We start from the raw sequence: 7635 nt of genomic DNA, 5'->3' as shown, positions 1-7635 counted from the left end.
GCGGGGGTGTTACACCGGTACGCTGTGGTAAAGAGGGGTCTGAGTGGAGAAGCACAGTTCTCCATTTACTGGTATGTTTACATTCCAGCTCTCACCGAAGTCCATGAGAGGTGGATCATCACCAAAAGAATGAGCTCTTTGATACAAGCGACTGAAAAGAGCTTCCTCCTATGGGGGCCTAAGAGATGAGGTGAGGTTCTTGGAATGAACCTGCTGCTCCTACGCTTCACAAGGAGTCAGCTGAGGGGGCTGAGACATTTGACTAAGAAGTCTCAGCCACCTCCAGACGGAGAGATCAGATCCTCAGACCTGTCTACTGGTCGCCATCCTCTAGGACGGGGGTCCTCAATTATACTGGTCCGAGGGTCAGTCACAAAAAAGACCCAGAAGCAAGAGGGCCGGACGGGCGGGGGAGGGGGACCCTCATGTCCATGCTGTCTCTGCAGTAGCAGATAGGAAACAAGATCTCCTGTAACTTAAAATGGACCAAAGTTTCCTCCCAGTTTCTCTTTAAGTTGAATTTAACATCAGTTCATCATCATGAAACAAAAGAATTAAGTGGAACAAGAACTTCTTTCAAATTCAAATTCAAAGATGCTTTTTTAATCCCAGAGGGAAATTATCTTCCATTTCTCTCTACTTTTAACTTCTCCGTGTCCCTAAATAAAAGAAAGAGATGATTATGCTGCAGCCGCCGTCACTGACCCCGCCCCCTCCCCAAGACCGGACCTCACGGCATCACAACACTCTGTCTGACTGAGCGCTTCCAGGAGAAATAATAATGAAATTATGAAAATGATGATGCGTATTTGGAGGAGCGTCTTCCGATCCTCTCTCTCTCTCTCTTTCTCAGTCGCTGATCGAGCGAGCGGAGCACGCCGCGTGACACCCCGCTCCATTAACATAATTCACAGCCCAGATCTAACAGAACCGATCGGGCTGAATCGGTTCCGGTTGGTCTCAGGTTATAACTCCAGCGCTCAGCCCTGCAGTACCACGAAAAGGCGGACCAAAGTTTCCTACCGGGTAAATGTGGAGAACACCGCTCTGACAGATGTGGATGCTGCGCTGGTGCTGCCGTTAAAATAACAAAACTACATTCCACTATAATTGATTATGGCTCCTCTTCTATGATGCAGAATCGTTTATGCCCACATCTCATGCATTGATTATTTGATTATTTTCCTCAGCTCCACCTATCCTACACCTCCCGGTCGGCCGTCGGGGGTGGGGGTGGGAGGTGCGCGCGGGGCTTGGGGGCCACAAAAAGAGGGCTCGCGGGCCGCCAATTTAGTATCGCTGCTCTAGGATTTCCAGATACAGTGGTGTGAAAAACTATTTGCCCCCTTCCTGATTTCTTATTCTTTTGCATGTTTGTCACACAAAATGTTTCTGATCATCAAACACATTTAACCATTAGCCAAAGATAACACATGAAAACACAAAATGCAGTTTTGAAATTATGGTTTTTATTATTTAGGGAGAGAACAAAATCCAAACCTACATGTTTTATGTTTACGTATTTAGCAGACGCTTTTGTCCAAAGCGACTTACAAGTGATAATCGGCATGTTGTCTTTGAGGCTAACAACAACAATAAAAACAACAACTTCACATCAATCATGGAGAGTAGGGAACAAGGAGTGGACAGTAGAGAGGGGGACGGGTGCAGGGAGGGTGCTAGTTTAGAAGATGCTCTCTGAAGAGCAGGGTCTTCAGGAGTTTTGTGAAAATTGAAAAGGAAGCCGCTGTTCTGGTAGTGCTTGGTAGGTCATTCCACATTTGTGGAACGATGCATGAGAAGAGTCTGGATTGTCCTGAGCGTGGTGTAGGCACTGCTAGCCGACGATCCTGTGATGACCGGAGCGGTCGGGCGGAGACATAAGCCTTTGCAAGAGGATTCAGGTAGATGGGAGCTGTAACATCTCGGACTTTGTATGCTAGTATTAGCAACTTGTATGCTAGTGTTAGCAATCTGAATTTGATGTGTGCTGCTAGCGGTAGCCAGTGGAGCTCAATGAACAGAGGGGTGACGTGTGCTCTTTTTGGCTGGTTGAAGACCAGACGCGCCGCTGCGTTCTGGACCATTTGAAGAGGTCTCACAGTACAGCCTGGAAGACCAGTTAGAAGGGCGTTGCAGAAATCGAGGCGGGAGATGACAGTAGATTGCACCAGGAGCTGGGTGGCATGTTGTGTTAGGTATGGTCTGATCTTTCATATGTTATACAGCACAAAGCGGCATGAATGAGCAACAGAGGCAACATGATCTTTAAAGATCAGGTGTTCATCAATCACAACACCCAGATTTCGAACTGCCTTTGAAGGAGCCAGAGATAGGAAGTCATTTTGGATTGAGATATTTTGCTGTATGGATGGTTTTGCTGGGATGACAAGTAGTTCAGCTTCAGAGAGGTTTAACCTGAGCATGCTTGAGAGAGGTGGGAAATGTACCGGATGTCAGTGAAGCGTTGATCACGTGTGACTGCTGCGGCTACTGTAGGAGCAATAGCTTGGAGCAGCTTAGTCAGAATGGGGTCAAGTGGGCATGTAGTAGGGCGGCTGCACGTGAGAAGCTTGGACACACAGTTCTCAGTGAGAGGGGAAAAGAGGAAAATGAAGCAGTAGGGCCTGAGATGGTTGGGCTAGAAGGAGTTTGTGGTAGCGAATGTTCAGGAGTGGCCAGTAGAGTAAACTGTTTGCTTATAGCTGCCACTTTGTCAGTGAAGAATGAGGCAAAGGTGTCAGCTGATAGATTGTTGGTTGGAGGTGGAGATGGAGGGTTGAGCAGAGTTTTGAATGTCGACAATAGTTTCTGAGAGTCAGTAGAGCTGAGAAGTTTCAGTGTAGAAAGCTTTCTTTGCATCAGTGATGCTGGCAGAGAATGAGGACAGTAATTCATGAAATTTCAATTGATCACCAGGATCTTTTGTTTTGCGCCATTTACGTTCCGCAGCTTTAAGACTGGTGCGTAGAGACCGGAGGGTATCATTTAGCCAAGGGTGCGACTGAGAGGATCTAGCAGGTCTAGTGGCTAAAGGGCACAAGTTGCTAAGACAAGAGCAGAGTGTGGAGCAGAGTGACTCGGTGGCATCATTCACTTCATAAGCAGAGAATGTGGTGGGAGATGGAAGAGTGGAGGCAACGAGAGGAGAAGTGGTTGGGTGCCAGATTGCGGAGGTTGCGGCGGAATGAGACCATTGGGGAGGAAGCAGTGGACCTCCCTTTTAGAGTTGTGCTGAAATGGATGAAGTAATGATCGGAAAGATGCAGTGGTCTGACAGAGATTGTGTCTATGGCACAGTTTCTGGTGAAAATGAGGTCGAGTGCTTTTCCATCTTTGTGAGTTGGAGGGCTTTGTACTAGTTTTAGATCAAATGATGACATTAGTGACAGGAAGCCTGATGAGCTGGGATCGTCCAGGTGAATATTCGTGTCTCCAAGGACCATTGTGGGACAGTCGTGCTCAGGAAAGGAGGAGAGCAGGGTGTTGAGTTCATCAAGAAAGTCTCCGAGTTGACCTGGTTGGCGATAAATGACAACCAAAAAGAATCTTTTCGGTACAGTTACCTGGATGGCATGGTATTCTGTGCAATATTACCCAAGAGTTCTTATTGTAAATATGTTTTTATCCCCCCAATATATCATATGCTGCTATTACCCCTAATTCTATTACACAATACTTTAATCACTTTTGTGAATCGCCTGCACCGACGGGTTAATTACTTATTCACCAGGATACAGTCAGTTTTGCACTATCCTACAGGGTACTACTGTAGATTATTTTTTACTGTATATGTTGTATATCATATTTCTATTTCACCTGTTCCTTTATCTCTCCTACAGCTTTGAGCATGTACATGACACAACAATTTCCCTTGGGATAAATAAAGTTGTTCTTATCTTATCTTATTCAAAGGAGTTGTATTTAGTGATGGGAAGCAACTGACTGTATATCCATTTGTTGGAAATTAACATGCCCGTTCCACTACCTCGGCCAGATGCACGAGAAGTGTGGGAGAAAGTGTGGTTAACTGAGAGAGCAGTTGGGGTAGCATTGTCACATGGTTTAATCCAGGTCTCAGTGAGAGCCAGTGCATCGAGTGACAGGTGGTTTGCATAAGCGGTAATGAAGTCTGCTTTGTTTACAGCTGATTCACAGTTCCACAGTCCCATAGACAGGTGGGTGTCTTCGGGGGAGTTGGTTTTAGCGAGCCGAGGTTTTGAAGGTTGCGAAAGAGGTTTGCTGTTCTACTAGTTGGAAACAGGTGTTCATGCACCAGCTGACTGCAATGGTTGGGACCTAGATCGCCTGATGAGTGTTTTCAGGGAGGGGAGAAACGGCTTGTTCACAGCCCCTGATTGCACTTGTTGTTTTCAGATGGCCCAAACCGGAGCTACTAGACAACAGGATTACCCACAGATGAGTTTCTTTCTCTTTCCCAATGAAAGATAGTGCAAAGCAAAAGTTTGAGAAGACAAAAACAGGCACTAACAGACACTCAAGGCCCTTCGGTGCAGATTCAGGTCTACATTGCCCTGCGTGAAAAGTAATTGCCCCCTAAACCTAATAACTGGTTGGGCCTCCCTTAGCAGCAATAACTGCAATCAAGCATTTGCGATAACTTGCTACGAGTCTTTTACAGCGCTCTGAAGGAATTTTGGCCCACTCATCTTTGCAGAATTGTTGTAATTCAGCTTTATTTGAGGGTTTTCCAGCATGAACCACCTTTTTAAGGTCATGCCATAGCATCTCGATAGGATTCAGGTCAGGACTTTGACTAGGCCACTCCAAAGTCTTCATTTTGTTGTTCTTCAGCCATTCAGAGGTGGATTTGCTGGTGTGTTTTGGGTCATTGTCCTGCTGCAGCACCCAAGATCGCTTCAGCTATAGTTGACAAACAGATGGCCGGACGTTCTCCTTCAGGATGTTTTGGTAGCTTTAGAAATGGCTTTATAACCTTTACCAGACTGATAGATCTCAATTACTTTTGTTCTCATTTGTTCTTGAATTTCTTCGGATCTTGGCGTGATGTCTAGCTTTTGAGGTGCTTTTGGTCTACTTCTCTGTGTCAGGCAGCTCATATTTACGTGATTTCTTGATTCAAACAGGTGTGGCAGTAATCAGGCTTTGGAGTGGCTACAGAAATTGAACTCAGGTGTGAAACACCACAGTTGGGTTATTTTGTAACAAGGGGGCAATAACTTTTTCACACAGGGCAATGTAGGTTTGGATTTTGTTCTCTCCCTAAATAATAAAATCCATCATTTCAAAATTGCATTTTGTGTTTACTTGTGTTATCTTTGACTAATGGTTAAATGTGTTTGATGATCAGAAACATTTTGTGTGACAAACATGCAAAAGAAAAGAAATCAGAAAGGGGCAAATAGTTTTTCACACCACTGTATGTCCCACTTGGAGAAATCTTAATTCCCTTTGGCATGGGTCAACCAGGGAGTTCTCCAAAGGGGGATGGGTAGTGTTGTTGAGAAGGATATGGGCTTCCCTCCTAGAACTGTTGCCTCCAAAGATCTCCAATAACTCACAGCTCCACCTTCATCTGGTGATCTAATGCCTCATTTTCACTGAGTGAAGCTCGGTGTGGGTACGATCAGAAATGATATGGTACATGTCCTGCACCGTACCACTCAGTGGACACGAGGCACAAGTGCTTCTGGACATCTGAGCTGTTGCAGTTAAAGATGACTATCAGGTATGAAACAATCTCGCCTGCTGGAACAATTAGGAAGGTCCTGACTTGGTTTGGATGGTTGAAAGTCTCTACTGAACGGGCCCTGCTGACTCCTCCATGAGAAGTTCTCCTCGATCCTCCAACCTGAGACCATACTGATGACTCAGAAGCTGCTGTTAGTCACCACGTAGATGGGACTTTTACATGTGCTAATGACATCTTGTTATTGCTAATGGTCTTATTGACATTCTGACCAAACAATAAAAACGGTGTTACGCATGGGTTTACATAATAGAGCATGATGTTGCATGATCGGCTAGGAGGCCACTTTTCCCTCTAAACGTAGCCCAGAAAATTCAGTCACCTCGGGATGAAGATGCTTTGATGACATTGCATTAATGAAGAATAAGAAAGGACAGATAATAAAGAGCATAAGTAGGAAAATGGCTTTATATAATGCAGTCTGCTGAAGAAATGACTCTTGTTTTAATTTGTGCTTCTACATTTTGTATTTCTCTCCAGAGTTTGTCTTTTTGATGACAACCTGAAATTTAACCTCATCAGGAACAGAAATTAAAGCCACAGTGGATTTCTGCACGATTAACTTTGATGACCCTTTGTTCCGGGTAGGAAATGGATGGACACCATTTTCATATCTTTTTCTATCCAACTGAGGCACAGCTGGATGAAAACTGTTAATTTTTCTTTGTGTTAACATGTGACTGAAACAATCAGGAAGTTAGAACTCTGCAGCCAATTCTAGTTTTCATTAAATAGTTAAAGGACAAAATATTTAATTTTATACTTTAAATATTTAGTTTGTGTTTTTTCACAATAAAATGTTCACCATTTCAGGAAATTTAATTGATAATTGTGGCCAAACTGTGTTTTTCATCACATTAAGTGTAGACAACACAACACGGCCCACCTCCCCTCATCAGAAACCTTTTCTGACAGGTAAATAATAATCTGTCTGAACTCTAATTTAGCAAAGCCTGACAGGGAAATGAAGCTAATCATCCATCTGATTCCTTTTATATTTATTTTTGTGATTCTGTTCAGTTTGTTTCTCTAAAGGTGAAATAAAAGCAGCCTGACAGCTTAAAGTGTTGCCTTTAACACAGATGCCCCATCCATCCCCAGAACAAACACCTGGGTGTCTGATCATCCACTCAGATAAAAGGATCCAGACTGACGCTACGTCTCTGAGAGCTTCGACTTCACAACAGTCCTATCCTCCTGCTGTAGTTTCCCTTGTTTAAAGGCAATCACTAGTGCTCCCTATAGCCATTTGTCCAGACGGAGACATCAGATCCTCACCTGCCTGAAAGAAAACGTGAGCTTCAGTGGAGGCAGGGTGCTGGTTCCACAGAAACCGCGTTCAGTGATATGAGTCTGGATTATGATGAATTTATTAAATTGTTTTCTTTCTTACAAAAAAAAAAGAGCATCCATGTCCTTACTTCCACTCTGGAGTAGAAATAATGGGCAATGGGAGTAGGAGAAGGAGAGGTCCATGCTATGTTCTTGCAGACAAAACATCAATGAGGTTGTCTGAGGTTCATCAAGATGCTTTAATAGAGCAGTTATGGAAGAGTGATTAAATCTACACTCACCTATCGTTGCAAAGCTGACACAGCAAACGGTTCTTGCAGAACAAAGCTTACATTGAACCGATTCCTTAAGAGTCCGTCAGACGTGCAGTTGCATCCATCTGTCGTGACCCGAGACATCTCTGGACAGAAAAGTTGGTGCTACGGTATTCTACAGCCCTCCGGTGCCAGATGTCATCCAACCTCCCTGACCTTCGGATCCACAAAGAGGGTCTCCAGAACGGGTGAAGTAGATACACAGATAGCGTCTGATGCCTTTTGATAATAATCAACTTAATAGCTAAACGCAAACCAAATTCTTCTACACCCAGAACTCAGCTCTCCTAGATACGG

Source organism: Nothobranchius furzeri, chromosome 1 (assembly GCF_043380555.1).
Source record: "Nothobranchius furzeri strain GRZ-AD chromosome 1, NfurGRZ-RIMD1, whole genome shotgun sequence".
In the NCBI taxonomy this organism is placed as follows: domain Eukaryota; kingdom Metazoa; phylum Chordata; class Actinopteri; order Cyprinodontiformes; family Nothobranchiidae; genus Nothobranchius; species Nothobranchius furzeri.
This window is presented reverse-complemented; position numbering follows the sequence as displayed.